The 15,218-nt window shown below is 32.1% G+C and overlaps 1 protein-coding gene across 5 annotated transcripts in view; it reads right to left on the reverse strand.

Moving 5' to 3' along the window:
- Positions 1-15,218, reverse strand: part of LOC145279649 (atlastin-2-like) — a 234,906-nt gene that overhangs the window by 91,400 nt on the left and 128,288 nt on the right. The window contains exon 1 of one of the 5 annotated variants that reach the window (XM_080130920.1): positions 10,836-11,020. The exons of the other annotated variants lie outside the window; for them this stretch is intronic. The gene's annotated coding sequence lies outside the window, so the exon portion shown is untranslated. Of the gene's footprint in view, positions 1-10,835; positions 11,021-15,218 lie in introns of those variants that run through there. 5 annotated transcript variants of the gene reach the window in all.

A 15,218-nucleotide genomic window follows, 5' to 3' on the forward strand; every position in this document is an offset into this window, starting at 1 on the left:
CCATCAACAAAATATGCAAGATTGATACCATCGAATCAGTAAAAAGTTAAGATAAGTTTGACTATTTTGGCCTGGATTTTTTTACTTTAAATTTTTGGTTTTATTAGGACATTTGAACTCATTTCTTGATTTAAGAAAAAAAAAAGTTTATAACTAATGATTAAATGAAAATGTGTCAATGCAGAAAATTTTCGAACAGCAAAAATGACAGGGGTTGTGTTTTAGTAGCAAGTTTCAAAATGAAATTGTTCAATTGTGTTTAGCAATTAAAATATTTAAAACATTTACCCAAGGAAATATGGTAAGAATCTAAGAAATAAATCTATTAAAAACATTCTTTTCATGTTCTGTCAATATCACAAATGCAATAATAAATTTTATGCAGGTTGCCCTCTTTAATGTGAACCCAATCTTCATATTTAGGCGAAAATACTCTTTCAAAGCTGAAGTGTAACAGATCAACGAGAGTGATATTTCAAATGTAGGCATTTACAGATTTTAGAAGAGAATTATGTAATTATACTCTCATTTATGAAACTTACTATGTCTACTTTTCAAATTGCACTTCCTCCAAAACGAAAACGTGCAAGATAGTTCAAATGATTGCATTTTTTTTCTAGAAATTTTTTATGAGCGTTTACTCTTAGAATAGTTGTTAAAACAAAAATGGGGGGGGGAGGTCAAAAAGGAAAGAAATCAAAACTTGTCAATCATTAAATCAACTTAAATCGGTCTTCTCCACATGTGCAAACATACATTAAGATTTGTGTTACTCTAAGCTTGTTTTTAACTTTTTATTACACGACTGACTGTGGCTCACCCGGTAACGTCTCTGGTAGAGAAGCTTTAAATTTTGCTTTCGGTTCTACCTGATAACACTTGTCGGACCAAGTAAAGAATAGATACCCTGTAGCAGAAGACAACGGCTGGCGCACCTATCAAGTCACACCGATGATTCAACCTTGACATTGGCACAAGTACATGGCGTTGGTTGTTTGTAGACACGTCAAATAGCAGACATGGTCGAATGTTCGCAAGCAAGTTTTTAAAAATATATTTACAAAACAATTTAAGTAACAAAACAAATGTATTTAAATAAAATATTTAAATCATTGGGTATCTTTCCGAGTGCATTTTTAATATTTACACAACTTTTTAATAAATTTAAAATTATAATAAAAATAAATTTAAACCAAACTTTTTAATAAATTTAGAATTATAATAAAAATAAATTTAAACCAAACTTTTTAATAAATTTAAAATTATAATAAAAATAAATTTAAACCAAACTTTTTAATAAATTTAGAATTATAATAAAAATAAATTTAAACCAAACTTTTTAATAAATTTAAAATTATAATAAAAATAAATTTAAACCAAACTTTTTAATAAATTTAGAATTATAATAAAAATAAATTTAAACCAAACTTTTTAATGGCAAAAACAAATCTAAAATAACTGACTTGTTCAGATTTTTGTGAATGTTTTGCAGATTTTTGCGACCAAGAGTGATTTTTATGTACAGTGTTTTTTTTTTTCTTTCTGTGTGCGTTTTTAAGACAATTCAATATTTATTTATTCTTTAAAACATTAACTTTAGCGACAATATATTTTAAAATATTAAATTGATTTAATCTCGTGATACCCTCACGTGATCAATTTATTAAATGACAAAAAAAAAAAAAAATTAAAAAAATAAAGTGTCAAAATTATAAAAACAGAACATCTATACGATACAAATCACTTTTTTTTTTTTTTTTTAATCTAAGTTATCCTTACAGACATGGATATTAGCAAATATTTATGGAGTCAAAGAACAAGCAAAAAAAAAAAAAAAAAAAAAAAAAGCCATGATGCAACTCATCAAAACCAACGGCCAATGACATGCTGCATTTCGAGCAATGTGTGTGAAATATTTTGATAATCCCATAAGACTTGGTGGAACTGGAACAATCGTCCAGATAGATGAAACTGGTCTTTTCCACAGACGAATGCATCATCGTGGAAAAGCTACTCACAAGCCATTATGGGTGTTTCGCTTGGTTGATTCAAGCAGTAAGCCTATATATGGAGATAGTCGAAAAAAAAAAAAAAAAAAAAAAAAAAAAAAAAAAAAAAAAACAAAGAAAGAAACCTTATTATCAATAATAAAAAACATTGTTTTACCAGGAACACCGATTCATAGCTATGAATGGAAAGCATGATATAGAAACTGATTTCGGATTTCCTCACTGCACTGTAAACCATTCACAATATTTTGTGAACCCAAACAACCAAGTCCATACACAGACAATAGAAAGCTGTTGGAATCACCATAAACGATTTATTAAATCAATGTTCGGCTGTAAAAGATCTCAGATTTCTATCTGAAGGAATTCCTGTGGCATGAAATTCAGAAAATACATTTTTCAAATTGTGGGATACCACTTCTGCACAACATCCTTTAATTTAAATGTATTTTGTTTAAATATGTTTCGTTACATTAAAAACTTGTATTTAATTTGCGATTGTGGAGAAGTAAGCAAATAGCAAGTTTTTTTTTTTTAATAAAAATTATAAAAAAGATTATCTTGTGATAGTACACTTTATCTTTATAAAAAATAAGTTATTAAAAAGATATGTGAATAAAATATTTTTAAATCCTCATTGTTTATACTTGTGATTTTATTATGCATAAAAATTGCCTTGGTCTAGAAGGATTTCTCCTTTACTGACGTATATACATCGCACTTTAAATATTGAATTGTATTAAAAACGCACAAAAAAAAAAAAAAAAAACTCGATCGATTGGTTGCAGAAACCCACGAAACATTCACAAAAATCCGAACAAGTCAGTTATTTTATATTTGTTTCTGCCATAAGAAATTTTGGTTTAAATAATTTTATTTAAGAGTTTTTACAATTATATATTTTTTTTTAATAGACAGGAGAGCTCAATTATAACATCGGTTTTTAATGTTTTGTAATTAATATAGGTCATTTTTATTTTATAATAAAGTTTTATTAAAAAGTTCTGTAAATATATTAAAAATGCACCCGAAAAGACTCATTTAAATATATTTTTTCTTTTAAATACAAGTTTTGTAAATATTTTTAAATCTTGCTCGCGAACGTTCGACCATGTCTGCTATTTGAGGTGTCTACAAACAAAACGCCATGTGCTTGTGTCAATGTCATAGTCAAATCATCGGTGTGACTTGAAATGTGTGCTGGCCGTCACTGGTCGTCGTTTTCTGCTACAGGGTATTTATTCTTTACTTTGTCCCACTTTTTTTTTTAAATCCAATTTGTTATATTTTCACATTTGGTAGAAATTAATGTTTAACTAAAGCGTAATGTAAGTAAAAGTTAGTTTTTAGAGACTAATGATGAAATCCATGTCACGCTAAATTATTTATGTGATTAAAATAGAAATTAAGCAGACAGTTTACAATTGATAGCTTTTGTCATTTCTTACAAAAAAAAAAAAAAAAAAAAAAAAAAAGATCTCTTACTGCGGTTTATCTGAATTTGAAAATTTTGAACATTTTAAATATACTTGTTTATTTTCAATACAAATTTAATTTGAATCTAATTTAGTCATGTAAATTATTGACAGCGAGAAAAATAAGTTTGAGGGTTAAACCGGTTTCTTAAAAGAATAGAAATAAAATTTGTGGTGACGAGATTTTTATATATATATATATATATAAAACGCTTAGAAGTTACACATTAATTTTATATTATGTTAAGACCGGTAAAATTGATCAATTCTAAACTTTCAGCATTTCTGGCATTAGAATTGTAAAAATTTGTTGGTGCAAAAGAGTAACATTAAGAAACTCTGGCAAAAACACTTCAATTAGTGGAATATGGAAAAAACAAAATATTTAGAATTTGGATTCTGAGTAATCAGTAAAGAATCCTGAAAAGAGTTCAAGGAGTCTGAGATGTTGCGAAAGAAATTCAGAAAATGACAGAATCAGCTTAAGAAAAAAATTTTGTAAAAATTCTCGAGTTGTAGAAATGATCACGAATGAGATAAAAAGTGCAAGTCAAAATCACAACCACCCACATAATAGTTAACCCCTCCCCCATAACTGATAATACGAAATGTAATTCAAGACAAATGAAAAGAAAGAAGCTGATGCAACAGCAATGGAACAAGAAATGTGTAAAAATGTGAATATCTCGTGTTTATATAGGAGTTAAGTATAGGGGAGGGGGTATCAATGGTGTAGCAGCTGGATTATGTGTAAATAATGGCGAAAAAGGTTGCTGGAAAAATGGATCATTCTACCACTCACTGCCGATGCAATTCTCTACCTGTATAAAAGCCAAACATGTCCTAGGATGGAGTACTGTTACAAGCACCTTATCCTGCCTTGATAGAATTCACTTGATAGAATTCACTTGATAGAATTCACTTGATAGAATTCACTTGATAGAATTCACTTGATAGAATTCACTTGATAGAATTCACTTGATAGAATTCACTTGATAGAATTCACTTGATAGAATTCACTTGAGTTCAAAATAGACTTTGTTAGTATGCAATAGCTTTTTCTCTTCCCTGCAACCTCTCTCCAACAGAAGAGATGTAGCGAGCCTGTCTCTGTGCTATCGTTATTTTCATGGGACGTGCTCGTCTGAACTCCAATCTATGACACCCCTCCCTTGCCCAACTTTCACAAAAAACACTTGTCTAGTTGAAACCACTACCAATAATTTCACCCCACTCTTGCCTAAACCTAAAGATGCCATGAACAAAGTTTTTTTTCTTAAAACTACATGCCTGTGGAACTCGTTTGCCTGCTTTCCAGCCAACTACAATATGGTTGTCTTCAAGTCCAATGTAAACAAGTTCTTGATAAGCCATCCCCTTAAGTAATCCAATTTACCAAATTTCCTCTAATGATTACTACAATATTGTCTTAGTAACTACTGTACACTCATTTACCCTTATGCTTGAGTGGCCTCTGGGCCTTGATAAGTGGTGACTGCTTTGTCAAATATTCACATCAATACAAGTCTAGAAACGTTTGGTTCCTAAGCTATATGCTACTAGAGCAAATACTGATCAGCATTCTTTATTGTAAACATCTAACATATGCAACATGTGCAATAGGAATAGCGTATGCATCCGATACATAATAACTGCACTGTGACAGGCTCATATGTAAAACAAGTCTGGGTCTGGTTTTGCCACATAACGAGTATGAAAAAAATAAAATAAAAAATAAACACAAAATAAAAAACAGTTCAGAAAAAAGATCCGTTGTGATAACCAACAATAGATTCAGTCAGCATCCTTTTAATATTATTTCAGCTAAAGGAATATAAGACCAAATACAGTTAAATTTGCTCAGATAAAAAAGATTAATAATAGAGCACCATCACAAAATCACCCCCCCCCACACACACACACAAAAGGTTCAAACATAATGCCAAACTTCTACGATTGAATTTTCAAACATCCTATATAATAATTTCTGTAAATATTGATTTAAATTAGTTTCTTCAGGAATCTTGTTTCAGCTTTAAATTGCATAAAAACATAATACAGAAATGTAAATGAAGTTCAAAGTGAAACACATTTTGCATAACGCAATAAACATGACCAAAATTAGACAAAGCTTTTGATATGGCATAAAGCTCTACTTCATAAGATGGAACAGCTATGGAACAGCTATGGAACAGCTATGGAACAGCTATGGAACAGCTATGGAACAGCTGGAAATGTCCTCTTAAATCCTTTCTTTCTGATAGGTTTATAAGAGTAGTCGCTGATGGGCAAAAATCAGAAACTTTTTGCATTAACACTGGTGTCCCTCAAAGTTCCATCCTGGGCACAACTTTTTCTGATCTTCGAAATTACATTCTTAGATTATTCGTAGACATTTATGTAGACGGCCCCACAATCTATGACAATATTTCAAAAAAGCCAGAAATTACCAAGATTTTTTTTTATTCTCTCTTCTGATCATCAACACGTGGTGCAATGGAGGAGGGGGGGGGGGAGAAAAGTGGCTGGTTAATTTTAATGCATCTAGAACCAAGTACTTATGCCACATTTGTGCAGGAGCTGCTTGGCGCGTCCTATCTTGCCTTAAGAGAGTTCACGGTCAGCTTTGAACCCTAGTAGGTGGCGCGCTTTTCTCTTCCCTGCAACCTCTTTCCAACAGAAGAGATGTTGCGAGCTTGACTGAACTCCAATCTATGGTCTCCCCTTGACAAACTTAAAAAAAAAAAAAAAAAAAAAAAAAAAGACACTCAACCACCTCTGATAACTACATACGATTTCCACCACTCTTCATCTGTGCTTGAATCTAAATGGATTCCATGAACAAAGCTTCTTTCCAAGAACTGGCTGTGGAACACTGTTAGCCTGCTTCCTGGTTGAATACAACAACTCTCAAATCCGATGTAAACAAGTTCCCGTTGAGCCGTCCCCATAAATAATCAAATTCCACCCAACTTACACAATTAACGATTACTACACTACCATCTTACATTCATTAACCCTTATCCTCAAGTGGCCTTTGGGTCTTGATAAGTGATGAACCCCCTCCACCTCAAATTAAAAAAAAAAAAAAAAAAAAAAAGTAACATTGGCTGTTCAGGCAAAAATACTATAAACACGCTACCATGCATTCATTTCATAAATACTCCGTTTCATTTTAGTAGGTCGCAAAGCCATTTATAACTTTGCAAATGTAAAATACTTCCAAACTTTCACTCAGATTTACCTCCCTTGAGTGAATCTTTAGCTTTAGAAAATCTTTTTAGTACATTAAAAATTAAATGAAAGTAAACGATCTGTGGCAAAAATAAGACAGCTTGTACACTAATTGATCGAAGCTATTTTTGATGTGCAAAATTTTCTGGAATTAGAACACAAAACCATAGATATTTATTTATTTTTATTTCGGACTACTAGTCTCATCTTTATTAGTTGTTGTTTTTCATCTTTTATTGGTTTGTTTATTCACAACGTTTCGGCCAACTATTCCTCTGGCCTTCATCAGGTGGTAAAGATGAGACTAATAGTCCGAAATAAAAATAAATTAATATATATAATGCTCATCTAAAAAAAAAAAAAACGAATTCCAATTAAGGAATAATATATATACTAATCGGTACGGACCCGACTATGGAAGATCAGATAATAAATAAATGTGGATTTATAAGATCAAAGAATCCAACCTTGATTGCTCTTCGGGCTCGTGGCGCAGTTGATAGAGACGTTGAATCTCTACAGTTCCAGATGAACATTGAAGATAGTGGTTTCAATCCCACCCAAAGCGTGCCAGAGGGTTACTTGGCCAAAATGTGGTGAGACGACAACTACGGATGGCAGTGATGGCTGAGAATGCAGTTAGGAGATTCGAAGTTCCTATCCGTCGTGATTACCACCTGATGAAGGCCAGAGGAATAGTTGGCCGAAACGTTGTGAATAAACAAACCAATAAAAGATCAAAAACAACTAATAAAGATGAGACTAATAGTCCGAAATAAAATAAATATATATAATGCTCATCTAAAAAAAAAAAAAAAAATAAATAAAAAAATAAATAAATAAATAAATAAAAAAAAAAAAAAAAAACGAATTCCAATTAAGGAATAATATATATATACAAAACCATAGACTTCAACTCCTTGTTGTGTAATTAAGTTATTTTGGCCAACAAATATCCTAAAGCTAATTCAGACATTTCTAACTTAAATAAGCCGAAACCGTTACAACTGGTTTATAGCAAAGAAAAAAAAATAATAAACTAATATAAAGTGCAAATTCAATTGTTGAAGTTGTTATAGTTTTATCGACCAATTCTAGTAAACCCATCAGTGGTTTCAAACCATATTTTTGTCTGCACTCTTCAAACAAAACATTTTCTTTCAAACCTTACCCCCTTAAAATTTAGGATGTTCTGAACTCGTGGTTCAATACATGGGTGTGTGTTTTTTTTTTTTGTTTTTTTTTGTTTTTTTACAAAGGAGTTACCACTTATCAAGGCCTAGAGACCACGCGAGGATAAGGGTTAATGAGCGTACGGCAGTCAATGGGACAATATTGTAATCGTTAGTAGTGGAAATATGGTAAATTGGATTAAGAGGACATCCCATCAAGAACTTGTTTATATTGAACTTAAAACAACGATATTGTAGTCAGCTGGAAAGCAGACCAACGAAAGAGTTCCACAGGTGTGCAGTACTAAGAAAGAAGCTTTGTTCAGAGACTGGATTAAATCTATTCAGCCATATATTAATGACCACTTAATAACAATACTTAACTCTAAAATGAAGACAATGCACCTCCTGGAACATTGCCTCGCACCTTTTAAGGGGGAAAGCACTCCAGACTGCCCCTCCCCCACCTTAATTGCTTCACATTCTACAACTTTGTTACTTTCTACCATTTTTTTCGCAGCTGATAGAGTTTATCATGGTGTAAGTATTATACCATATCAGATAAATACAAAAGTGTTTCAGTTGTGACAAACTTAATGAAATATAAATAAACTAGGTTCTGAAAATAAAGGAAAAGACCAATCTTTTTGTGAAAGTCACTCAAGAGAAACAAAAACACGGAGTAATATTTAAGACGATGTGGAATTAGAAGAAAAAGAAATTACTTAACCGAGTGGAAAAGGGTTTCCAAGTATGAAATTGAAATAAGCGTTTGACAAATATAGATATACATACACACACTACGGAACTAGAAATTTTTCAATATAAATATTAACAAAGTTCATCTAGATAGCCCGATAGGGCAATAGTAGAGCTACAAATACTTTTCTATAATATACCGCTCCACTAGGAACATACACTAATGCTTCATTGGTATAAGAATAACATATGCAGAGAATTAAATAAAAAATAATTCTACGCTTGTGTAATAAATCAGGCTGAACCTTATTAAGGAGGAGTATAAAAATGAGAGTCTTTTTCCAGTGAAGAAGCAGTAGATTTTATAAAAGATATATGCCAGGTTGACAAATTCTTGCAGTTTTTAACTTTTAAATTCAGATGAATATATCGACTGACAAAAATGTATTTAAATAAGCACCATCAGATTCACTTTTGCCAACGCAAAACAAGTGTATTTATGCTAGTAACATAAAAATCTTGCGTTCTGGTGGCGATGAAGTCACTGAAGGCGTTTTTGATGTTTAGGCTTTTGAAGTATTTCTTATGGAGAAAGTTGTCGAGATGCTAAAAAAAAAAAAAAAAAAAAAAAGTAGTAGTCAGTAGGTGAGAGGTCTGGAGAGTATGGCGGATGAGGCAGAGTTTTATAACCCAATTCACTTAACTTCTGCAGGATCAGTTTAGCAATGTGCGGTCGAGCATTATTGTGGAGGAGAATTAGGTCTTTTCTATTGACTAATGCTGGGTGTTGTCAAAGTTTCTGATGCAGTTCATTTATTTGTTGACTGTACTTCTGCCGTAATGGTTTCCCCTGCATTCAAAAAACTAATGAAGGAGACCGGTCGCAGACGCAAACAGTCAGCATAACTGGTTTTGGGAAGTGTCGTGGAGCTTGGTTAGCATTTAACCACTGAGCTGAACATCGTTGGATGTCGTAAAGAACCTACTTTTCATCGCAAGTCACAACCCAATCAAGAAACAGGTTGTTTTTTCTGCATAAAAGGGAACGTCGCACTTCATAACAGCGTTTCTTTTGGTTGTTCAATTCGTGAGGCACCTATTTATCAGGTTGTTTTGTCTTTCCATTCTCTCAAGTGGGAAATCATATACGTTATGTCTAATTCAGAAGCAAGTTCATGAACAGTTGTACGTGGATTGGCTTCAACTAAGGCTCTTAATTGATTGTTGTCAACATTCAATGGCCGACTACTATGCTTATCTTCAAGATTCGTTGCCATCACAATTTCTTAAACCACCATTGTGCTGTGCGTTCAATAGTGGTTTCTGGGCCAAATGCTTCATTGATATTGCATTTATTTCGAATTGAAATATGCAATTTTTTATTTTTTTTCCATCTTGTATTCAACATTTTGAAAAGACAATTGTTTTAAAACGATTACAATTTAAATGATTAGATCGGGTGAAAAATGCTCTTTAAAATGATATAAGCAAAGGTAGAATAACGAAAACTTGTTTGAAAATACATCATTAGAAATCAAAAGTAAAAATTTCCAAGAACTTTCTTCTCAACCTAATATATATGCGATTTACAAATAGATTTGTAGATTTAAAGTACATAAAAATATTTGTAATATTTATACAATCCCAACCAGATGAAAAAGCTCAATATAGAAGAATAGTGTACAAGAACAATTGGATTTTAATTTTGTAAATTAAATTTTAGAATAATTTATTTTTCGACAAGTACAAAGAATTTCCTTATTCCATGGAGTTTCAAGAATGGCTCATATTCTCAGAGGAAATGTATCTAGCAAAATAAAATTTGTATGTAGTTTATAAATTTTATTAATTAGCATACGAATTTATACTAAAATGACAAAAGGTTGAAAAAGATATTTAATAATAAAAATGTTTTTTAAAAATGGCTCGGGTTCGAAAAAGAATCCAGAAAAATGTTTGATAGCGAAATGCATATACGCATGTGATAAAGTTTTTAAAAAGATTGATATCTTGATTCGTTTTGGATTTTTTAACCAAATATGAAAGAGTCAAATAATGTGCTGAGAAAGACTGGCAAGAGGAGAAAATTAGTAGCAGCTCTCTCTCTCATATATATATATATATATATATATATAATGTTTTTTGTTTTTTTTTTTTATTTACAGCACATGCAGATATTAACATGATATAGAAATTCCAAGAAAGTTCACATCTGATTGAGTAAAACGTTCAAAAATGTTACTGACGGTTTTCAAGTCCTGTTCATTGCTGATTCAGTTGTATTGCAATATTGTAGTTTGGAGCACCGATCGATTTTGTTGGTCATGTCCGAGCCATATTGGATTTTATTCTGAGGGGATCTATTATACATCAGTCATGACCATCCTTTTGTCTTTGGCACAACTAAAGAATTTCTTCACGTTTTCCCACCTCTCCCTGAAAGGAAGATCAGATATCTGGGTTGAAGGGAGGGCAAGAGTTGCACGATCACCAAATCGTATTTGGATTTGAAAGTCAAAATTTTAGCAGAAGGGAGCTAAAAAAAAGTTTGTTTGAAGGGGAACATGGAGGGGGGGTATATCGTCACATGAGGGAAATTAACATTAAAACGGATCGAGATTTTTTTTTAGGTTAAAAAGAAAAAAAAAAATGGCAATGATTTTTTTTTTTACTTCATATCCAAGAACACTTGTTGAAGAGGTTCACTGGAAACCTGGACATCAGACACAATCTATGCTTTACAGTCCCTTTGTGGTGATGTAGAAGAATTGATCAGGAAGAAATTCAGAATGTCCAAATTCCTTCTAATCACTTAGTTTTGAAGCGTGTACACAACTACAAAATGGTGATCATGCTGAAAACCTTCCTACAACTAAAAAAAAAAAAAAAAAAAAAAAAAAAAAATATTCAACCCAGCTGGGACATGGAAGGAGGAACAGAGAAACAATACTCCCAAAGGAGGGGATAATCATTGAAGACCCAACCTTGCACCTCCCAGGTTTTGCTACAAATAGTAAAAAGCAGTCGGTAGCCACAAACTGGATCAGAACAAGACACTGCAAGAGACAATTAGGCTCCCCAATCTGCCCAAAGTGCAAGGAAGCCCCCACAAGACACAGAATATCTGATTCTACACTGTCCAGTCACCTGACTGGAAGGAAGCTATGCGACAGCCCATCTATCGGAAGACAATTTCTCAGACTGGCTAAAACAGCAGTACAGCAGTCTAACCCATAAGATACTACTGCAGCTGCTACTACGGTTTACATGATATCATTTACAGTGTACGCATCATCATTGTAGCATCTATTTTTGCCTCAGACTAAGCATCATATGAGAAAGGAACATGTCCATAGCTGTCAACCCCCAGCATAACCAAATATTTAGTGATTTTTTTTTTTTTTTAATAACTTTCAAAAACAATTATTTCCATTTTGTTTCATATTCTTATCCTTGACATTTCCTTTTATCTGTCGATTAAGAATCTGTTCATTTTCTCACAAAAATTATCAAGCATAAACACACGTTCAATTTAGAAGTTCAAATTATAAAACTAAATGAAATATTGCATAAACTTTTAGCAATAAAAATTTTTTAAGTTGTAAGAATAAAAACATTTCATTAAAATAGGATCCAGATACAAGATTTACAGATCTATAAAAATCTGTTTGACCACCAAATAATGCAACCTTTTTGATAAACATGCTCGCCTCCTTGTTCCAACCCCAACACAGTTTCTGAAGTCTTGTTCTGGTAGTTTCGTCAGTCATCTCATATTAGTGGCTGCCAAAGGATGCACAGTGGTTCATAAGTAAAAAAAAATAAATAAAATAAACTCCAACACAAAATTTTACAAATATCAGTTGCACTCTGGACGTGTGTGACACCATCGACCATCTATATGCTAAAGGTCATAGTTTTATTGTTCAGGAGTCAGTTGATCAATTTATTTCAACATCTGCTCCAAGCCACAGCTTGCGTTCAACTGTTTCCAACTCGCAACTGTCCTCAGTCACGCCCAAGACGGTCCATAAACTGTTCCTAACCTTCTTAAAATCCATTGCCACTCTTAAAAGTTGCAATTAACTAATACCAACTTTATATAATCATCACTACACCTTGACCAAACCTCCACTTCAGCTTCCTTTTGTCTTCCTTTGTGAACAACTTTCTATCCATTATCTTTCTACCAACCCTATTTTCTACACTTTCTCTTTTCATATTTTTTTTCCTCTTTCCGTTCTAACACACTTGGGATGGAAACGTCAATAGTATCACAAACATTTTTGTTGCAGATGTAAAGATTATAATGCTTTAGGGAATCTGTTGGGGCAACATTAAGGGAATATGGTGGATTAGAAACCAAAACTTCATATCTTAACTTATTGCTTCAAGATGATGCGTGTTTCAATATTCAAGTTTCAAACAGGTTCTCAAATTGTCTTGCGATAATTCATCAAGAAAAGATTAAGTGTTTTCTTACTGGTTAATCATTAATATCTAATTCATACTTTTTCATTAATAATATCTATAGAATTGAACCTAACGAAACTATGAATAATTCATACGACAGTATCATTTTCTCAAAATGTTTTCGTGTTATTGACAACTTAAGTTGCATCATGTCAAAACTTGGATCCACATTTGAAAATTTGTACAGTTTAGACATCAACCATTGTTTTTTTGTTATAAATTCTATTCAGTTAACAATCAAATGCAATTAAATAATTAAGAGTTGTGGAAGACAATGAAAAGGAAGTTGTTCCAGCCTTGACAGTTCAAAACCAGCTTCGAAATCTAGTGAATGCAATTTTCTCTTCCCTGCAACCTCTTTCCCACAGAAGAGCCACTGCAAGCTTGTTTCTGCCAATTGTTATTCCCATGGCAAGTGCATAACTGACCTCCAATCTATCATTCCCCTTGCCAAACTTTCATAAAAACACTCGACTAGCTACAACTATATGATTTCCCTCACTTTCTAACTGTGCCTAAATCTAAATGCAGATTCCATGAACAAAGCTTCTCAGAACTGCCTAACTGTGGAACACTGTTCCGCTAGCCTGCTTCCTGGTTGAATACAACATGGTAACTTTCAAATCCAATGTAAACAAGTTCTTGTAAACAATCAAATTCCACCCAATTTACACAACGATTTCTACACCACCTTACATTCATTAACCCTCATCCTCGAGTTACCTTTGGGCCTCAATAAGTGGTGACTCCCAAGTAGAAAAAAAATACAGGTGAAACAATTATTTTCATCAACATATTAAAGATATACAAAACAAATCGTGATAAAATGAGCAGAACAGTAACAAAGTGAAAACTAGAAATTCTAAAACTACTCTAGAATATTTTTGTAAGTATATTTCATTTTGATCAAAAAGGAATATAATGTTGTGGTAATGTTTGGAGAGGGAGAAGTTTTGTTAGCACCAAAAGTTTTTTTTTTTTTTTTTTAATGAAAATTGCTCTAGACAAAGCATAGATATTTTCCATTGACATGATGTCTTTGGATTTTTCATTCACGTGAATGGATTTGAACATCCATTCACGTGAAATCATTTTTCACCCCCCACCCCCTGTGCTTTTTTTTTTTATTTTATTTATTTTTTTTTTTTTTTTACGCAAGTATGATTTACTTGCGGTTGTTAAATACTTTACAAAATCTTATTCTGCATTTTGCTAATTCCTTTCCTGATGAGAAGTTTTCTTTTGAAACTCCGGATTAAGGACAATCCATTTTATTTTTGTTTCCTTTCTGAAAAGTAAATATTTTTTAACTCTTGCTAAAGTGTTTTTCAACATATTTTATTAAACATATTTTATAATAAAATGGGACGATCCAAATATTTTTCCTGATTCCAATACAATTACCGATTCCATACTAAATTCCACTTCTAATTCTTTATAAATCTCTAAATATTTAACTATAAGGAGTTAATATCGCCACCCCCGATTACCGTAAGAACATGTTAAACGTGAAGATATTTTCTAAAAAAAATAAAAACACATGAGGGTGGGGTGGGTGATCAATAGATTTTAGTTGTAATGGTAGTTTAAAACTAGCAGTGGAAGATTTTGTTTTAAACAAAATCAAATGAATGAAAAAATAAAAAAAAAATTTTTTTTTTTTAATTCAAGGAATCGTTTTTGGCATTGGAAAATAGGCTCAAATTTTTACGATTCCCAAAATGTTCCGATTTTTCCAATTCCGATTCATCATCCAAATATTGATACCCACACGGTATTGCCCAGTTGAAAAAGGATGCATATATTTTAATTTATGCAGACTTCATATTTATTATTATAGAACCAACTCTCTAGATTAATATATTGTACTCCATATATAATATCCCCCCCCCAGTGTAACCTGTTCGTAAGATACACCTTGAAATGTATTCATGCAGATTTTGTATTTATTATAGCGCTAAATGTTATATTGTACCCAATATATAATAGCGATTTAAAAAAATATATGACTTGGGTGCCATCAGCTAGAATCGAAACCAAAACATTTAGCTCTGCAGTTATAGTCGCTACTACTTGAGCTAATAAATGCATATCAAACTGACAAATTAACATGCATATTTGATTATGTCGAACTACATCAGCCAAATTCAAGTTTT

The sequence above is a fragment of the Euprymna scolopes genome, chromosome 1 (genome assembly GCF_053919585.1).
Source record: "Euprymna scolopes isolate OS-2025 chromosome 1, ASM5391958v1, whole genome shotgun sequence".
NCBI lineage: Eukaryota > Metazoa > Mollusca > Cephalopoda > Sepiida > Sepiolidae > Euprymna > Euprymna scolopes.